Source organism: Triticum urartu, chromosome 2A (assembly GCF_056163025.1).
Source record: "Triticum urartu cultivar PI428250 chromosome 2A, HENAU_Tu73, whole genome shotgun sequence".
In the NCBI taxonomy this organism is placed as follows: Eukaryota; Viridiplantae; Streptophyta; class Magnoliopsida; order Poales; family Poaceae; genus Triticum; species Triticum urartu.
In genome coordinates, this window is record NC_141874.1 from 16,176,977 (window position 1) to 16,198,614 (window position 21,638).

Consider the following 21,638-nt stretch of genomic DNA (forward strand, 5'->3'; position numbering starts at 1 on the left):
ACTTAAAAGGCCCAGTTTCATAATTAACATATAAAACAAAATATAAAAACGCCTCCCGCGCGCTCCTGCCGCGCCCGTCGATACCGTGGCCGTCGCCGTCTTCACTGGCCGCCGGTGTCGTCGTCGTCGCTGACGAGGTCGACGTAGGCCGGCAGCGTCCAGAGGTGGGCCGGAGGTGCGTGGTGGACGGGGGCGGGCTGGACGGTCGGAGGTGCCTGCACCACCTCCTCCCGTGGCGACGCCTCCAGCTCCGGTGACCGCGGCAGAATGGGGCACCAGTTCACGCCCACGCCGGCGGCCATCTCCGGAGCAGTGCAGGACCAGCCTCACCCCTGGCCCAGCAGCTGCTGGAACGCGGCCGGCGGGTCCTCCCTCCTCTCCTCCTCCACGGCCACCATCTGCAGCTCCGGGAAGGCGACGTCCCCGGCGGCAGAGAGGGCCATGGCCTCCTCCAGGCCGTCCCACTGCCGCTTGTCGTGCATGTACATGGAGTCGTCCATGACACGCTGCAGGAGACAGGCCTCCTCCTCCGTTGTCATGCGTGTACATGGAGTCGTCCATGACACGCTGTCGAGTTTCGAGGAGGCCGCGGGGTGGCGTGGGGCAGTGTGGACGACGACCCGTCCACGCTTCCCACTTAAAGAAGGACGGCGACCGTTCGACGTGCGGATGACAGGTGGGGCCGCCCGCTCGTGCGCATTGATGTGGGCGGGTGGGAGCTAGGTGGCCGCCTGCCACGCGGCCCCGACACAAAACGGACAAGATGGGTCCGGGCCGTCGCGCGCTGGGCCGCCTCCTTTGTCCGTTTTATCCCAAACGGACGGGGCCGGACAGGATAGGGTCGCGCGGTGGAGTTGGCCTTAGAGGTTAGAGTTAGATTATAACCTTAAACTAACCCTAGACTAACTCTAACCAAAGAGTTGTTTGGATGGTAGGGTTAGATTGACAATAAATATTCTTTCTCAATCATTTGACTACTTTGGATCATGTTTGAATGGGAGGGATAACTGTTTTTACTATTTTTTCTAGTGGGCCTAGGAGAACTAACCCAAATAAGCTCCTCTAGTGTGGGCTAGTTTTTTGGGATGGGTTAGATCCAACTAACCCACCATGTTTGGATACTTTTGAGTTATTTGAGCCTCAACTAACTAAAATTAACTCTAACTTAGGGATCCAAACAGAGCCATTGTGTAGATTGGATGGATATTGTTGATTGATCTTGTATATCAAAAGGCTACATTCATTTGGGTGATGTGACTTAAGAAGAAGCGGCAGAATTCCTTGTAGTGAGGGCTAGCTATTTAGATATAATAAATTCCAGTTTGTTTTGAGGATGATTGTTGACACTTCAAAAATAATGCACAAGTTAGGGCATCTCCAAGGCGGACCAGTAAATCTCCCGCAATCATTCCGACCGAGCTGTCCGGACCATAGAAGCCATCTAACGCCGATCTATATCGATCCACGGAGCGGTCCGGACGTGAGTTCTCCCGCAAACCGAAGACAAAATCGGGGGAGGTTTGCGGGAGTCCGGACCGCTCCTAAGCCCGCTTCTGACCACCCTGGCCCACCAAAAACCCGTCAACCGCCCCTCCTGCACTTTCCTTCCGACGCACGCGCCGCTTACCACGCCGCACTCATGTCGGCCCATAGCACGCGAAGGCCGGCATTGATGCCGCAATGTGACCGAAGGGGGGAGGGCGGCGCTACCGACGCGACTTGTCGGCATGGCCCGCCCTTCGCCTGGTCCTCGTCGCGGCTATTTAAGCCGTGCGCCGGAGTTGCACAGAGATACAACATCCCTCCCCAATCACCATCCCCCTCCTCTCCCCCATCTCCGTGCCGCGAAATGAGAAACTAGCGGTACCGGTTTCTACCGGGTACCACAAATGCAAACCGGTATCACAAATGCGTTGGATCCATTGTGTGATGCGTGCGTAGAAATCAATCTTGTACCGTAGCCACTGTATCAAAAAAATGTATCTACAGTGGCCAAATGATTTTTTGTTTTTGTGTATTCGCACACAATAGATACAGTGGATCCCACAACACACTTAACACATTCTGTCTATCTTTTAGACCCCTGCCTCTCGGCCATTGTTTGAGGAACCGCTAGATTGGGTAGGTCCGCCGTGTTGCACCGCGCCTCCCGCCGCCGTTGTGCTGCAACCGTGCCGTCGGGAGGAAGTGGAGTGGACCTCCAAGCATAGTAACAAAGTCTGGATCTAACGGCCCGAGTATAGTAACAAAGTCGAAGCCCTTTAGTATTTGCTGACTCCCTTGATTTGTGGATCGAGGCAGTCGAATCACAGATACTCCATTTGTCTCTTCAATCTTTGCAGTTCATAGTACCCGCGGTATCCTTAATTTCCCGGTTGTCGACATGCAAGAGGAGCATATAACAGATCTTGATTAGTGCCTTGGACGTTGTTGGTTATGTTGGGGAACGTAGTAATTCAAAAAAAATTCTTACAATCACGCAAGATCTATCTAGAAGATGCATGGCAACGAGAGGGAAGAGTGTGTTCACGTACCCTCGTAGACCGAAAGCGGAAGCGTTTAGTAACGCGGTTGATGTAGTAGAACATCTTCACAATCCAACCGATCCAAGTACCAAACGTACGACACCTCCGTGTTCAGCACACGTTCAGCACGATGACATCCCTCGAGCTCTGTCTCCAGTTGAGGACAAGGGAGAGTTTCATCAGCACGACGACGTGGCGACGGTGATGATGATGTTACCGCATATGACCGAGGTGTTGAACTCTGGAAGGGGGCACCGCACACGGCTAAGAGATTGTCTGCTGTGATATTGGGGTGCCCCCTGACCACGTATATAAAGGAGGGAGGGAGAGAGGAGGCCAGCCAAGGGGGGATCCTACTTGGAGCGGAGAAGGAGAAGGAAGGAGAGGGCCACGCCCCCACCCCTTGTCCAATTCAGTTTGGGCAGGGGGGAGGCGCGCGCCACTTCATGGTTTTCTTCCCTCTCTCCACTAAAGCCCACTAAGGCCCATTAACTAACCCGGGGGTTTTGGTAACCTCCCGGTACTCCGAAAAAATGCCCGAACCATTCCGATGTCCAAATGCAACCTTCCAACATATGAATCTTTACCTCTCGACCGTTTCGAGACTCCTCGTCATGTCCGTGATCTCATCCGGGACTCCGAACAAACTTCGGTTCATCGAATCACATAACTCATAATACAAATCATCATCGAACGTTAAGCGTGCGGACCCTACGGGTTCGAGAACTATGTAGACATGACCGAGACACATCTCCGGTAAATAACCAATAGCGGAACCTGGATGCTCATATTGGCTCCTACATATTCTACGAAGATCTTTATCGGTCAAACTCATATATAGTTTTAAATAGCCGACTATAACTCCACTGTAGCCCGCTATAGCATTTTCAGCAGGGTGCTGTTAAATGGCCGCCTTCACAAATAGCCCGCTTTAGCCCGCTATAGCTGATTTGGAGGCCTGTCGCTATTTTCCATAGCTCACTATTTAAAACATTGGTCAAACCGCATAACAACATACATTATTCCCTTTGTCATCGGTATGTTATTTGCATGAGATTCAATCGTCGGTATCATCATACCTAGTTCAATCTCGTTACCGGCAAGTCTCTTTACTCGTTCCGTAATGCATCATCCCACAACTAACTCATTAGTCATATTGCTTGCAAGGCTTATAGTGATATGCATTACCGAGAGGGCCTAGAGATACCTCTTCGATACACTGAATGACAAATTCTAATCTCGATCTATGTCAAGTCAACAAACACCTTTGGAGACACCTGTAGAGCATATTTATAATCACCCAGTTACATTGTAACGTTTGATAGCACACAAAGTGTTCCTCCGGTATTCAGGAGTTGCATAATCTCATAGTCAGAGGAATATGTATAAGTCATGAAGAAAGCAATAGCAATAAAACTTAACGGTCATTATGCTAAGCTAAAGTATGGGTCTTGTCCATCACATCATTCTCCTAATGATGTGATCTCATTCATCAAATGACAACACATGTCTATGGTTAGGAAACTTAACCATCTTTGATTAACGAGCTAGTCAAGTAGAGGCACACTAGGGACACTTTGTTTTGTCTATGTATTCACACATGTATCAAGTTTCCTGTTAATACAATTCTAGCATGAATAATAAGCATTTATCATGATATAAGGAAATATAAAATAACAACTTTATTATTGCTTCTAGGGCATATTTCCTTCAGTCTCCCACTTGCACCAGAGTCAATAATCTAGTTCACATCGCCATGTGATTTAACACCAATAGTTCACATCATCATGTGATTAACACCCTATAGTTTACATCGCCATGTGACTAATACCCAAAGGGTTTACTAGAGTCAATAATCTAGTTCACATCGCAATGTGATTAACACCCAAAGAGTACTAAGGTGTGATCATTTTTTGCTTGTGAGAGAAGTTGAGTCAACGGCCCTGCCACATTCAGATCCGTATGTATTTTGCAAATTTCTATGTCTACAATGCTCTGCATTGAGCTACTCTAGCTAATTGCTCCCACTTTCAATATATATCCAGATTGAGACTCAAAGTCATCCAGATCGGTGTTATAGCTTGCATCGACATAAATCTTTATGATGAACTCTTTATCACCTCCATAACCGAGAAATATTTCCTTATTCTACTAAGAATAATTTTGACCACCATCCAGTGATCCACTCCTGGATCACTATTGTACCCTCTTGCCAAACTTATGGTGAGGTACATAATAGGTCTGGTACACAGCATAACATACTTTATAGAACCTATGACTGAGGCATAGGGAATGACTTTCATTATTTTTCTATTTTTTGTCATGGTCGGATTTTGAGTCTTACTCAACTTCACACCTTGCAACACAGGCAAGAAATCCTTCTTTGACTGTTCCATTTTGAACTACTTCAAAATCTTGTCAAGGTATGTACTCATTGAAAAAACGTATCAAGCGTCTTGATCTATCTTTATAGATCTTGATGCTCAATGTGTAAGCAGCTTCACCGAGGTCTTTCTTTGAAAAACTCCTTTCAAACACTCTTTTATGCTTCCCAGAAAATTCTACATCATTTCCGATCAATAATATGTCACTCACATATACTTATCAAAAAGGTTGTAGTGCTCCCACCCACTTTCTTGAAAATACAGACTTCTCGGCAAGTTTGTATAAAACTATATGTTTTGATCAACTCATCAAAGCGTGTATTCCAACTCCAAGATGCTTGCGCCAGTCCATAGATGGATCGCTGGAGCTTGCACATTTTATTAGCACCTTTAGGATTGACAAAACCTCTTGGTTGCATCATATATAACTCTTCTTTAAGAAATCCATTAAGGAATGCAGTTTTTGACTTCCATTTGCCAGATTTCATAAAACGTGGCAATTGCTAACATGATTCGGACAAACTTAAGCATCGATACGAGTGAGAAAATCCCATCGTAGTCAACACCTTGAACTTTGTCGAAAACCTTTTGCGACAATTCAAGCTTTGTAGATAGTAACACTACTATCAGCGTCCGTCTACCTCTTGAAGATCCATTTATTCTCAATGGTTTGCTGATCATCGAGCAACTCAACCAAAGTACATACTTTGTTCTCATACATAGATCTCATCTCAAATTTCATGGCCTCAAGCCATTTTGCGGAATCTGGGCTCATCATCGCTTCCTTATAATTCGTAGGTTCGTCATGGTCTAGTAACATGACTTCCAGAACAGGATTACCGTACCACTTTGGTGCGGACCGTACTCTGGTTGACCTACGAAGTTCAGTAGAAACTTGATCTGAAGTTTCATGATCATCATCATTAACTTCCTCACTAATTGGTGTAGGAATCACTGGAACTGATTTCTGTGATGAACTACTTTTCAATTCGGGAGAAGGTACAATTACCTCATCAAGTTCTACTTTCCTCCCACTCACTTCTTTCGAGAGAAATTCTTTCTCTAGAAAGGATCCATTTTTAGCAACAAATATCTTGCCTTTGGATTTATGATAGAAAGTGTACCCAACAATTTCCTTTTGGGTATCCTATGAAGACGCATTTCTCCGATATGGGTTCGAACTTATCAGGCTGAAGCTTTTTCACATAAGCATCGCAACCTCAAACTTTAAGAAACGACAGCTTAGGTTTCTTGCTAAACTACAGTTCATACAGTGTCGTCTCAACGGATTTAGATGGTGCCCTATTTAACATGATTGCAGTTGTCTCTAATGCATAGCCCCAAAATGATAGTGGTAAATTGGTAAGAGACATCATAGATCGCACCATATCCAATAAAGTACGGACACACCATTATGTTGTGGTGTTCCAGGTGGCGTGAGTTGTGAAACTATTCCACATTGTTTTAAATGAAGCCCAAACTTGTAATTCAAATATTCGTCTCCGCGATCAGATCGTAGAAACTTTATTTTCTTGTTACTATGATTCTTCACTTCACTCTGAAATTTTTTAAACTTTTTCAAGTGTTCCAGACTTGTGTTTCATTAAGTAGATATACCCATATCTACTCAAATCATCTGTGAAGGTTTTGAAAATAACGATACCTTCCGCGAGCCTCAACACTCATCGGACTGCATACATCGGTATGTATTATTTCCAATAAGTCAGTGGCTCACTCCATTGTTCTAGAGAACGGAGTCTTGGTCATCTTGCCAATGAGGCATGGTTTGCAAGCATCAAATAATTCATAATCAGGTGATTCCAAAAGTCCATCTGCATGGAGTTTCTTCATGCGCTTTACACCAATATGACCTAAACGGCAACGCCACAAGTATGTTGCAGTATCATTATCAGCTTTTGTCACAGCCCTAGAATTTGCTTGTAGCTATTTACCTGAGTGAGCATCATGCATCATGTTTAAATTCTGAAAGTTGAATTGAGGTTAGTTGAAACCCTCATAAATCACTTCAAAAATAATCAACATTAAAATCTTTTCAAAGAAGTCCAAGAAAATGTTCCTCTTAGTCTCTGAAAATATTGGCAAGAGGTAAAACTCAAAACAATATTTTTGGAATCTCAGAGATATTTATTTTGGGCCTTTGAATTAATTCAATAACTACTTGCATTGGATATATTTTTTTTTATATAAATAATACATGTCCAATAATTCTGGAACATTTTATGTGGTTTGGGATATTTTAGTTCTAGTCACATATTTATTTTCAGGATTTTATAAAATGATTTAGTATTTTAATTAAATCAAAACAAATGTCAGAAAATATAAAACAGAACTAAAATAAGAGAGAGAGAGAGAGAGAGAGAAGGACTACCTGGCCCACCTACCTGAAGCCGGCCCAGCTCGCTGGCCCAGCCCACCAGGGGCAGAGCCGTCTTCAACCTCTGCCTACTGGCAGAGGCGTGGCGACGCGCCCGTGCCCGAGCCTCCACCTCCTGCTTGGCTGCCTCCTCCTCCCCAGGACGTCTCTCGCAGCGCCACGCGACCCTCCCCGGATCTCTCTCACTCTCTCTCGTCCCCATCCCCTCCCCTAGTTTTCCCTCTCTCTCACGCCCGAGAACGCCGTCGTCGCCGCCGACGTGCACCACCGCAGCCACCGCCTCCCCCTCGCCTCCCTGACTGGCTCAGAGGCTCCGCCTCGACCCCCTCTTTCTTCCACCCCGAGCCACGTCACCGTGGGAGCCCCACATCGCCGCCACGAGTCGTCTTCCCCGAGCACGGCCGCCAGACTCCATCGACGAATTCGTCGCCTTCCGGTCGTCCCCGAGCCACCTGAGCTCCGCTTCGACCTCGCCGTGAGCTCCTCTGCCAAACCCCTCTCTCCCCGCCGTCTATTTCCTCCTCTAGCCTCACTAACCACCGCGGCCAAAGCTCGCCGCCACGGCCACAGCTGCCGCCACCCACGCCCGAGCTTTGCCCCGTGCTCAGCACTCTCCCAGGAGCCGGGCGCGCCCACCCGTTCGACCTGCTGTGCCCCCTAGCGCCAACCCCGACCTCGCCCGAACTCCGGCCACCGCAAAAGTTGCCGCCGCCGTCGATTTAGTCAACCCCGGCGCGAGGTGTTGCCACCGCTGGATGCGCGAGTCTCCCAGCTCGCCGTAGCCACAAACCACGAGCGAAACGATGCTCTGTAGCTCCGTCCCGAGCATCTCCGGCGAGCCACCGCCGTGCTTTTGGTCGCCGGCGTCGACCGCTGACGTGGTCGCTTAATTAAGACTAATCACCACTAATCCCTCCCTAACAGACGCTGACAGACGGGCCCCACCCGTTAGTTAACCACATGGTTATACCCTGTTTAATTTAAGCTAATGATCATGGCCCCACCGGTCAGTTTGACCTGGCCACGTCACACGTTGACCGACCCCACCCGTCAGTGTTGACTTTGCTGACACGGCAGTTGACCGGTCCCACATGTCATCCACCCAAACCAGCCCTGTTACACTGACCCGTGGGTCCCAGCCGTCAGGTTTGACTCTGGGCGACCGTGTTGACCAGCTGACGTCACAGTGACGTAATGTTGACGCAATAATTCATTTTCTGGAATTTGTTAATTCTAAATAATTCAGAAAATTCCAGAAAATGCCCAAAACTTCTAAAAATCATAGAAAATCAACCGTAACTCTAAATGAAATAAATTATATATGAAAAATTATCAGAAAAATTCAAGGAATCTGTTTATGGCATTTTCATGCATGTTAGAACAACTTATGGCTGCTGATTAGGCCAATTCATATAAATGGAATTTAAACTCTCACATATGGAGTTTGAATTTGAACCTAGGGTTCAAACCAACTCCATTTAACATGTTGCTAGTTGCATTAGCTCAAACCATAGCATATTGCCATGTCATGATCATGCATCATATTGAGCATTGCATTGATTGTGTCCTTTCTCTGTTGCCGGTATTTGTCCCCTCTCGATAGACGTTGTACCGACGATGTGATCGTTGACACTGATGAAGACCCAATGATATCTTCAGAAGTGCCAGGCAAGCACAACCCCCTTGTTCATTCCGATACAAGCCCACTCTCTCGCTCCTGCTCTCTTTTACTGCATTAGGACAACAACGATTCAACTGTACATGCTGCGGTAGTTGAACCCCTTCCTTTGCATGACCTGTCATTGCCACAGTAAATAGATGAAACCCACTAGTATGAGTAGGAGTTGTTTGAGCCCTGATGTGCCTACTCATTCATGCTTGTTTGTCATGCCTGCTACTGCTTAGAGTTGAGTCAGGTCTGGTTCATCGGGGATGAATCGGAGGTGTGTAAACATGTCCTACTGTTGAGAGCTAAGTGTGTGAACATGATTTGGAAAAGGTAGCGGTGAGAGGCCATGTAGGAGTACATGGTGGGTTGTCTCATTGAAACCGTCCTCAGGAACCGAGTTCTGTGTTTGTGATCCATGAAACAGTTACTACCACGCATTGGGCCCGAAACCAATGGACCCTCTCGACTTCTTGATCACCCTTGTCCTCTGTCCAGGAGTTGCAACTAGTTTCTGGTGTTTATAGGATATGTGTTGGCGGCTGTGCGTAGCGCTGACTCTAGTGGTGGGCTATGATGCGGTAGATACACCATGGCACGGTGTACCGGGCGCCCATTTGGTGTCTCGGGAACCCTGTTCACATCGTTCGGGGCCGTATGTGGAAACCTCGCCCGGACTCCCTGCGGATGGAACCTGGATAGGCGATAAACCTGGACTAGAGACTTGAGTGTTTAGGTAGGCCGTGGCCGACACCCTCGTTGGGCTTTCGCTTGAAGGTTGCCGAGTACATGTCGTGTAAACGGCGGTAAGTGGTGAGAGCGTGTGTGAAGAAGTACACCCCTGCAGGGTTAACATCATCTATTCGAATAGCCGTGTCCGCGGTAAAGGACTTCTGGGTTGCCTATAACAGTTCATAGACAAGTGAAAGTGGATACTCTAAAACTCGCAAGATAAGTGTGAGTGCTATGGATGGCCTTCTCGTAGGGAGACGGGAGTGGTTCCATAGTGGTGTATTGGATGGTAAATATGTGGACTCGTGTGCGCCACCTCAAAAGAGTTGCTTGCAGTCGTAGTTCAGATAGCCACCGAGTCAAAGCTGGCTTGCTGCAGTTAAACTCCACCACCCCCCCTTTCGTTGATACTGATGCATATGTAGCTAGTTCTGATGTAAGTCTTGCTGAGTACTCTTGTACTCACGTTTGCTTAATTTATGTTTTGCGGAGAGATTTCAGTCTCGCTAGTAGTTCCGCGTGGACTTCGACGTTAGCTTGATGCCTCATCTACGATCTTGTGCCCTTGGCAGGATCTGGTAGATAGTCGGGCTTCTCAGCCTTCTTCATTTGTAGTTGTCTGTACTCAGACAAGTTAAGCTTCCGCATGTGCTTGTTGCTTGTATGTTCTGTGTGTTGGGTCATAAGACCCATGTTTGTAATATCTCGCTCCTCGGAGCCTAATGAATAAATACTTGAGTTGTAGAGTTATGTTGTGATGCCATGTTGTATTTACACATATCGAGCATATTGTGTGTATGATTGAAATGCTTGGTATGTGTGGGATCCGACAATCTAGTTGTTTATCCTTGGCAGTCTCTCTTATGGGGAAATGTAGTCTAGTGCTTCCATGAGCCATAGTAGTCCGCTATAGCCCGGTTCACCGGAGTCCTGCTAGCCCAGCACTACTGTTCAGGACACTTGACTGGCCGGCATGTGTTTCACTTCGTTCCTATGTCTGTCCCTTCGGGGAAATGTCACGCGGTGACTTCCGGAGTCCTGCCTAGCCTGCTACAGCCCGGGTTCCCCGGAGTCCTGTTAGCCCAGTGCTACAGCCCGGAATCACTCGTTGATGACCGACATGCTCGATGTGATTCATGTATGCCTGTCTCCATAGGTCTGTGCCGCTTTGGGTTCACAACTAGCCATGTCGGCCTGGGTTCTCTGTCATATGGATGCTAGCGACACTATCATATATGTGAGCCAAAAGGCGCAAACGGTTCCGGGCCATGGTAAGGCGACACCCGTGGGATACCGTGCGTGAGGCCGCAAAGTGATATGAGGTGTTACCGGCTAGATCGATGTGACTCGGAATCGGGGTCCTGACAGCGTTGGTATTAGAGCCTGACTGCCTGTAGGATTAGCAAGCCAAACTGGTCGAAGTCGAGTCTAGAAATGCTTTAGTTATGTAAGGGAATTGATTGTGGAAGGGAACGTAAGGCTCTTTTTACTCCTTATACCTCATGGCCTTCTGATCTGAGTCAACCTCTTCTCTTCTACGGGGATTAAGAACTAGGCCTTCTCATCTATCTATCAGGATGACGTGTTACTGAACCGTAGTTGCCTAGGATTGTTGAGTTCAAGCCTCAGTTCAGTTCCTACTACTTCCATATATTCATAACTAGCCTCAGAACCTTGATATTGTGATGTTGAGTGGTTATGCCACCATTTTTTTTGCAGGATGTCTCAAATCTGTTCGAGCATTTACAGCCGTTATGCTGTCCGAGTCATCCCAGGTTTCTAAATAGTCTGATGCATTTGTAAATTCCTTCTTTCCGTTCCCGACGTCCCTTTGGGCCAGTTCAACCACACTAATTGGTGAGTTGAGGTACTTTATTGCCTCGACATATATGTTGGGGACATTATTATGACCCTAGGTGTCTTAGGGAGTCACCTAGTAATCTATCCATGTTTTGTGTCCCCAGTGTGATGAATCTGGCCACCATTCTCGAAAGCATTCCGTGATGCCATTAGTAGTAGGTATTCTACTCCTGGGTTTTCGAACCCGTGATTCACCCTACTTCGTGTTGATAGTGTTGCTCGTACCTTTAGAATATTAGTAACCTTGCGATAGTCCTCGAGGTCTGTGGTATTTCTTTCTTCCAAATACCACGAACCACTAATGGCAGAAGTTTGTTGGATCAAAGATCACAACAAGAGTGCTCTTAATGAGTTCTTGATTCATATTGTGACTCTGCCAGTTCTATCATTCTGCATGGGTTATCCGGAAGAAATATGTTGAACTCGTTCGACATGCTAATCTATGCATCCACAACTTAGAAAATTATATGTTCCCTGAGTTGTTCCCTTCAGTTGTATTCCGACCATCCTCTATCAGTTGATAGCCAAGGGTATGTGTGCATTCGTGTTATCAATGCTTATTATTCTTGTGGTCTATCAAGCCATTCTATTCTGGAATGACTAGGAGAAACAAACTCCAGTACCTCATCCATATCCAGGATTGGGTCAAAGCAATTGTATTCCGCAGATCAAAATGCCATCCAGCTTTTGCTTTGCTCTACCTTGGAGTGTTACCATCTTTATGTCAGGAGTGTCATGAGAATTGCACCACCTCTTATGAATTCTTGACGCAGTAATACTTCTTGCCATCATTGTTCATTCCTAAGTTCCATGTTATTATAACCGGAATGCCGACAAGTGAACCGTGGTGTGTGAAAGCAATATTCCTAGCAACTCCGTTGCTTGGTAGTTAATGGACAATACTCTCATTCTTAGTGTGCTGGTAATTAAATCACCATCCTAAGATTGACCGTGCTACCTAGTCCATATTTCTGGGTGCACTCATCGACCAATGAGTTAGGACTGTGAATCCCTCGCTCCTTGATCATATCGTCTTGCCCTGAAAAGCAAGATTGTTCTCGAGCTTAATAACATATCGGTGGTTCGTGATTTTCCGAATATTTTCTCGGAAGTGTTACCAGGTTGTCACCTGACCGTTATGTTGAGTTCGTGAACAAGTTGGTTTTCCGATAAACCACTTTTCCCCAAGAACCTGTGTTGGATACCCCTGAGCTAGTTGGTTAAGCTTAACAACAACTTGGAGAGTTGGAAGATAAAAGCTTGACCTACCACGCTCATCCCTAAGGGATATCCTTGTGTGTGCGTGTGTGTGTGTTGAAGAAAGATGATATCTTCATCGACTGATCCCCATGATCAGTTGTTGGATCTATTATCTTGTCCAAACCTTGATTTGAGTGTGGGCTATCGTCAAATCAAATCAGAACCAACGATGTTCGTAATGTTGTCTTACTTGCGGTTGTCCCTTGAGCATACACCATTATATCTTTGGTCTGACCAATACTATCACATTGTTCACATAGTGGTGGAAGTCCAGTGATATGGAGATTCCGATGAGTTGTTGTTAAGCCCATCAGCAGCATTTTGTCTCCCCCATGATTCACGTTGAACATTACACTAGTGTTGGAAACTTTATAAGCATTGCCCTCATGTCCCGATCATGAAGCATATGTCCGGTTGAAAGGTGTGACTTCCTCTAATTCATGTGCATCTGATGTAAGTTGCCGCCGTGAATTCGAGAAAGTTTGTTTTGCTTCCTCTGGAATCATCCCAAGTCAGTCATGCATGTGCGAAGTATTCTATGGTCTGATAGACTGATCATCTACATTCTATACGTATCCCTAGCACACCAAGCCACTGATTGATTTGTTCAAGGAGAAGAAGTTTCTTCTTAAGAGTTAGACCTACGCAAGGACTTCGATATCCTTGTTGATGGTTCCCCCTGAACTCGGTAGTGTTTCATTTTAAGACTACCAGGTGACCATGCTTGTCTAGGACAACGTGTTCACATGCTTGTAGCAGAACCGGCTCATGTTTTGGAGCTTACTACCGTAGTTCATTCCCCCGAGAATCTCGCAACGTCGTCTCGTCGATTTGTGTTGCAAACCTTCATTTTCATTTCTAGACTCGATGAGTCTGGAATATCCTGACACCAACCAGATCTGAATCTCAGGCAGATATGATGTTTGGAGCATTTTCCAAGAACTATAATATTGGTCTCTCGATAACCGGTAAAGTGGATGTCGTGGCCAACACACCTAGCCGGAAGGCCTATTATTGTAGTATCTTGATTGAGGAAGTTGGTCACCTACCCATAAGGATTTCGTAGGATTTACTCCAGAAGTTGTTCCTTATGGATCTATTGTATTCTGAAGTCCGACCACTACTTGGTGGCTATGCCGATGCTTTAAAGCATGACCGTGGTAACCAGTACATCAAGGAGAACATTAGAAGCGGAGAGCTAAATGTCTCTCGGTCGATCATCCAGATTTCTTTCCCTTGGCCTCACCAAGGTGAAATATGAGAAAGTGTTATCTTCCTTTGCACCCGTATTGTCCATCACTATTCATCATGGTAGTAAGATGTGTTCCCAGGATCCTCGGCACGGATGTTGGTAAGACCTTGATGAGTATGGGAATGCTCAAGTTCTTGAGAGCACGCTCAGGCACTAGGTTCTGATGTTGTCGTTAACTGGAATGTGCCTCCGTTCCCTCAGTTGTTCGATAACCATCCAATTGGTGGAATCACCTTTGCCGTTGAACCTTCTCCCCAGTTACTAGAATCATTCCCAACATTTGCATTTTGTTCCCAGCTTACACCTCAGTAGCTGTTGTTCAGGATCATCCTCAAAAGTGGACTTACCATGGGTCTCATCTATTTCCGATGATAAGCAAAAATCATCCATTGCGTTGTCTTCGACAAGGTAGTCCACATCATCCATTCTAGTCCGAGTATGTCATTCTTTCAAACCCCTTCAAAAGATCGATTGTGATTGCCCTAGGCTGGTATAAAGAGTTTCAATGATCTATGGGTCAAAAGTAATTCTTTTTGCCACTTAAGGGAATAGCTCTACGAGTCACCTTCACTAAGGTGCCTCGTTATGGTTTTATGGGCAACATAACTTCTCGCTACTTTGAAACCCCCTCACCATATATTTAGGCGTGGAATTGTTGCCCACCAAATCAAACCCCGTCGTTGTTCTTCCATCCCTCTCGATGTGTTTTGTGTCTCAACTCGAGATGTTTCAACATCTCATTCCGCGAGTCGGGATTGTATAGTTCGATCTTTGAGAAGATCAATCCTAGTAGAGTTTCTTTCCGCCGTCACCGCATGGATGAAGATCTCAAAAGCGAGGATGTCAAGATCAACGTATGCAACGAATCAACCACCTTATGAGGTGCAACCTGGATCGTGAAGATTATGACAGCTTGTGTTTCCCCCTTCACCTTACCCTACGCTTGAATCTCGGGTCGAGATTCTTGTTTAGTGGGGGTGAGTTGTCACAGCCCTAGAATTTGCTTGTAGCTATTTACCTGAGTGAGCATCATGCATCATGTCTAAATTCTGAAAGTTGAATTGAGGTTAGTTGAAACCCTCATAAATCACTTCAAAAATAATCAACATTAAAATCTTTTCAAAGAAGTCCAAGAAAATGTTCCTCTTAGTCTCTGAAAATATTGGCAAGAGGTAAAACTCAAAACAATATTTTTGGAATCTCAGAGATATTTATTTTGGGCCTTTGAATTAATTCAATAACTACTTGCATTGGATATATATTTTTTTATATAAATAATACATGTCCAATAATTCTGGAACATTTTATGTGGTTTGGGATATTTTAGTTCTAGTCACATATTTATTTTCAGGATTTTATAAAATGATTTAGTATTTTAATTAGATCAAAACAAATGTCAGAAAATAGAAAACAGAACTAAAATAAAAGAGAGAGAGAGAAGGACTACATGGCCCACCTACCTGAAGCCGGCCCAGCTCGCTGGCCTAGCCCACCAGGGGCAGAGCCGTCTTCAACCTCTGCCTACTGGCAGAGGCATGGCAACGCGCCCGTGCCCGAGCCTCCACCTCCTGCTTGGCTGCCTCCTCCTCCCCTGGACGTCTCTCGCAGCGCCACGCGACCCTCCCCGGATCTCTCTCACTCTCTCCCGTCCCCATCCCCTCCCCTAGTTTTCCCTCTCTCTCACGCCCGAGAACGCCTTCGTCGCCGCCGACGTGCACCACCGCAGCCACCGCCTCCCCCTCGCCTCCCTGACTGGCTCAGAGGCTCCGCCTCGACCCCCTCTTTCTTCCACCCCGAGCCACGTCACCGCGGGAGCCCCACATCGCCGCCACGAGTCGTCTTCCCCGAGCACGGCCGCCGGACTCCATCGACGAATTCGTCGCCTTCCGGTCGTCCCCGAGCCAGCTGAGCTCCGCTTCGACCTCGCCGTGAGCTCCTCTACCAAACCCCTCTCTCCCCGCCGTCTATTTCCTCCTCTAGCCTCACTAACCACCGCGGCCGAAGCTCGCCGCCGCCGTACCTCATCGCCGCCACGGCCACAGCTGCCGGCACCCACGCCCGAGCTTTGCCCCGTGCTCAGCACTCTCCCAGGAGCCGGGCGTGCCCACCCGTTCGACCTGCTGTGCCCCCTAGCGCCAACCCCGACCTCGCCCGAACTCCGGCCACCGCAAAAGTTGCCGCCGCCGTCGATTTAGTCAACCCCGGCGCGAGGTGTTGCCACCGCTGGATGCGCGAGTCTCCCAGCTCGCCGTAGCCACAAACCACGAGCGAAACGATGCTCTGTAGCTCCGTCCCGAGCATCTCCGGCGATCCACCGCCGTGCTTTTGGTCACCGGCGTCGACCGCTGACGTGGTCGCTTAATTAAGACTAATCACCACTAATCCCTCCCTAACAGACGCTGACAGACGGGCCCCACCCGTTAGTTAACCACAGGGTTATACCCTGTTTAATTTAAGCTAATGACCGTGGCCCCACCGGTCAGTTTGACCTGGCCACGTCACACGTTGACCGACCCCACCCGTCAGTGTTGACTTTGCTGACGCTGCAGTTGACCGGTCCCACATGTCATCCACCCAAACCAGCCCTGTTACACTGACCCGTGGGTCCCAGCCGTCAGGTTTGACTCTGGGCGACCGTGTTGACCAGCTGACATCATAGTGACGTAATGTTGACGCAATAATTCATTTTCTGGAATTAGTTAATTCTAAATAATTCAGAAAATTCCAGAAAATGCCCAAAACTTCTAAAAATCATAGAAAATCAACCGTAACTCCAAATGAAATAAATTATATATGAAAAATTATCAGAAAAATTCAAGGAACCTGTTTATGGCATTTTCATGCATGTTAGAACAACTTATGGCTGCTGATTAGGCCAATTCATATAAATGGAATTTAAACTCTCACGTATGGAGTTTGAATTTGAACCTAGGGTTCAAACCAACTCCATTTAACATGTTGCTAGTTGCATTAGCTCAAACCATAGCATATTGCCATGTCATGATCATGCATCATATTGAGCATTGCATTGATTGTGTCCTTTCTCTGTTGCCGGTATTTGTCCCCTCTCGATAGACGTTGTACCGACGATGTGATCGTTGACACTGATGAAGACCCAATGATATCTTCAGAAGTGCCAGGCAAGCACAACCCCCTTGTTCATTCCGATACAAGCCCACTCTCTCGCTCCTGCTCTCTTTTACTGCATTAGGACAACAACGATTCAACTGTACATGCTGCGGTAGTTGAACCCCTTCCTTTGCATGACCTGCCATTGCCACAGTAAATAGATGAAACCCACTAGCATGAGTAGGAGTTGTTTGAGCCCTGATGTGCCTACTCATTCATGCTTGTTTGTCATGCCTGCTACTGCTTAGAGTTGAGTCAGGTCTGGTTCATCGGGGATGAATCGGAGGTGTGTAAACATGTCCTACTGTTGAGAGCTAAGTGTGTGAACATGATTTGGTAAAGGTAGTGGTGAGAGGCCATGTAGGAGTACATGGTGGGTTGTCTCATTGAAACCGTCCTCAGGAACCGAGTTCTGTGTTTGTGATCCATGAAACAGTTACTACCACGCATTGGGCCCGAAACCAATGGACCCTCTCGGCTTCTTGATCACCCTTGTCCTCTGTCCAGGAGTTGCAACTAGTTTCTGGTGTTTATAGGATATGTGTTGGCGGCCGTGCGTAGCGCTAACCCTAGGGGTGGGCTATGATGCGGTAGATACACCATGGCACGGTGTACCGGGCGCCCGTTTGGTGTCTCGGGAACCCTGTTCACATCGTTCGGGGCCGTATGTGGAAACCTCGCCCGGACTCCCTGCGGATGGAACCTGGATAGGCGATAAACCTAGACTAGAGACTTGAGTGTTTAGGTAGGCCGTGGCCGACACCCTCGTTGGGCTTCCGCTTGAAGGTTGCCGAGTACATGTCGTGTAAACGGCGGTAAGTGGTGAGAGCGTGTGTGAAGAAGTACACCCCTGCAGGGTTAACATCATCTATTCGAATAGCCGTGTCCGCGGTAAAGGACTTCTGGGTTGCCTATAACAGTTCATAGACAAGTGAAAGTGGATACTCTAAAACTCGCAAGATAAGTGTGAGTGCTATGGATGGCCTTCTCGTAGGGAGACGGGAGTGGTTCCATAGTGGTGTATTGGATGGTGAATATGTGGACTCGTGTGCGCCACCTCAAAAGAGTTGCCTGCAGTCGTAGTTCAGATAGCCACCGAGTCAAAGCTGGCTTGCTGCAGTTAAACTCCACCACCCCCCCTTTCGTTGATACCGATGCATATGTAGCTAGTTCTGATGTAAGTCTTGCTGAGTACTCTTGTACTCACGTTTGCTTAATTTATGTTTTGCAGAGAGATTTCAGTCTCGCTAGTAGTTCCGCGTGGACTTCGACGTTAGCTTGATGCCTCATCTATGATCTTGTGCCCTTGGCAGGATCTGGTAGATAGTCGGGCTTCTCAGCCTTCTTCATTTGTAGTTGTCTGTACTCAGACAAGTTAAGCTTCCGCATGTGCTTGTTGCTTGTATGTTCTGTGTGTTGGGTCATAAGACCCATGTTTGTAATATCTCGCTCCTCGGAGCCTAATGAATAAATACTTGAGTTGTAGAGTTATGTTGTGATGCCATGTTGTATTTACACATATCGAGCATATTGTGTGTATGATTGAAATGCTTGGTATGTGTGGGATCCGACAATCTAGTTGTTTATCCTTGGCAGTCTCTCTTATGGGGAAATGTAGTCTAGTGCTTCCATGAGCCATAGTAGTCCGCTACAGCCCGGTTCACCGGAGTCCTGCTAGCCCAGCACTACTGTTCAGGACACTTGACTGGCCGGCATGTGTTTCACTTCGTTCCTATGTCTGTCCCTTCGGGGAAATGTCACGCGGTGACTTCCGGAGTCCTGCCTAGCCTGCTACAGCCCGGGTTCCCCGGAGTCCTGTTAGCCCAGTGCTACAGCCCGGAATCACTCGTTGATGACCGACATGCTCGATGTGATTCATGTATGCCTGTCTCCATAGATCTGTGCCGCTTTGGGTTCACAATTAGCCATGTCGGCCCGGGTTCTCTGTCATATGGATGCTAGCGACACTATCATATACGTGAGCCAAAAGGTGCAAACGGTTCCGGGCCATGGTAAGGCGACACCCGTGGGATACCGTGCGTGAGACCGCAAAGTGATATGAGGTGTTACCGGCTAGATCGATGTGACTCGGAATCGGGGTCCTGACAGCTTTGCATCTTTTGGTATCAATATTATTAATATGTGTATCACTATGATCGAGATTCAATAAACCATTTATATTAAGTGTATGACCATAGAAGGTTTTATTCATGTAAACAGAACAACAATTATTCTTTGACTTAAATGAATAACCGTACTGCAATAAACATGATCCAATCATATTCATGCTCAACGCAAATACCAAATAACATTTATTTTAGGTTCAACACTAATCCTGAAGGTAAGAGGAGTGTGCGATAGTGATCTTATCAACCTTGAAATCATTTCCAATACACATCGTCACCTCGTCCTTAACTAGTCTCTGTTTATCTTGTAACTCCTGTTTTTGTGTTACTACTCTTAGCAACTGAACCAGTATCAAATACCGAGGGGTTGCTATAAACACTAGTAAAGTACACATCAATAACATGTATATTAAATATACCTTTGTTCCCTTTGCCATCCTTCTTATCCGCCAAGTATCTAGGGCAGTTCCACTTCAAGTGACGATTTTCTTTGCACTAGAAGCATTCAGTTTCAGGCTTGGGTCTAGCTTTGGGCTTCTTCATGGGAGTGGAAACTTGCTTGCCATTTTTCTTGAAGTTCTCTTTCTTTTCCTTTGCCCCTTTACTTGAAACTAGTGGTCTTGTCAACCATCAACACTTGATACTTTTTTTTGATTTCTACCTTTGCCGATTTCAGCATCACGAAGAGCTCGGAAATTGTTTTCGTCATCCCTTGCATATTATAGTTCATCACGAAGTTCTAGTTGCTTGATGATAGTGACTAGAGAATACTATCAATCACTATATTATCTGGAAGATTAACTCCACTTGATTCAAGCGATTGTAGTTCCCAGACATTCTGAGCACATACTCACTAGCTTAGCTATTCTCCTCCATCTTGTAGGCAAAGTACTGTCAGAGGTCTCATACCTCTCGACAGGGGCATGAGTCTGAAATACTAATTTCAACTCTTGGAACATCTCATATGCTCCATCGCGTTCAAAACGTTTTTGAAGTCACGATTCTAAGCCGTAAAGCATGGTGCACTAAACTATCAAGTATTCATCATACCAAGCTTGCAAAACGTTCATAACGTCCGCATCTGCTCAACAGGTTCATCACCTAGTGGTGCATCAAGGACATAATTCTTCTGTGCAGCAATGATGAGGATAATCCTCAGATCACGGACCTAGTCCGCATTATTGCTACTAACACCTTTCAACTTAGTTTTCTCTAGGAACATATCAAAAATAAAATAGAGGAGCTATACGCGAACTATTGATCTACAACATAGATTGCAAATACTATCAGGACTAAGTTCATGATAAATTAAAGTTCAATTAATCAAATTACTTAAGAAATCCCACTTAGATAGACATCCCTCTAGTCATCTAAATGATCACGTGATCCATAGCAACTAAATCATGTCCGACAATCACGTGAGATGGAGTAGTTTTCAATGATGAACATCTCTATGTGGATAAGCTAGACGTCGCTGCCAATTTGACCGCTCTATTAGATGAGATTGGGTCCAACAAGGGGATGGTGATGCAGGCATAATTCAAGCTCAGCATAAACGCGTATTTGCCAGACTTGGTCCACTCCCCGGTCCATTCGCTTGCAGACATCATAGCTTTCAACAAGGCACATCCTATAGAGGCAAGTGTAGCAACTGAATCCACATTTCATCTCTTCGCTTCTTGTTATTTGTTCAAAGTTCAAACAATATATATCCAGGTATTAAAGTAATTTTATCAAAGTTTTTATAGATCAGTGATCACTCTTAAAAACGGTAGAATCAACACGGCAGTGAATGGAACTTGCTCTTTATGCACGCTCTTAAAAAATTTCTTTACCCTTAACTTTAATGCAAAGGCAGAGCTCCTGCCAATTTGGCTCAAAAAAAATTTATTTACATGTTGGTGCAGGAGAGGCTAAAAGATTTCGGACAACCCGACCTTATCGCGGCCCAAAACACAAACGGCATTGGCACGGTGGAGAGAGTCGCGATCTGGTGGCTGAATGAACTAAACGTAGAAGGGATGGACATGCTGATGAAGGAGCACCAGCTGGACGCAATTGTGGCGCCTAACAGCGATATATCTAGCATTCTCGCCATTGGCCACTCTGGCATCGTTGTGCCGGAAGGTTACTATGAGAAGGAGGTCCCCTTCGGGATATGTTTTGGTGGGCTGCAGGGGTACGAGCCAAGGCTGATCGAGATGCCTATGCTTTTGAGCAGGCTACCAAAGTTAGGAGGCCACCCATGTTCAAGCCCTAGCTAAATATAACTTTTTGAGTAGCGACAGTGTAACAAACTCTATGGCCCA

The 21,638-nt window shown here is 46.4% G+C and overlaps 1 pseudogene; it reads left to right on the top strand.

Annotated features, from left to right (window-relative positions):
• The first annotated feature begins 498 nt into the window (after window positions 1–498).
• LOC125534704 (putative amidase At4g34880) lies at window positions 499–21,589 on the top strand (annotated as a pseudogene).
• The last annotated feature ends 49 nt before the right edge of the window (window positions 21,590–21,638 follow it).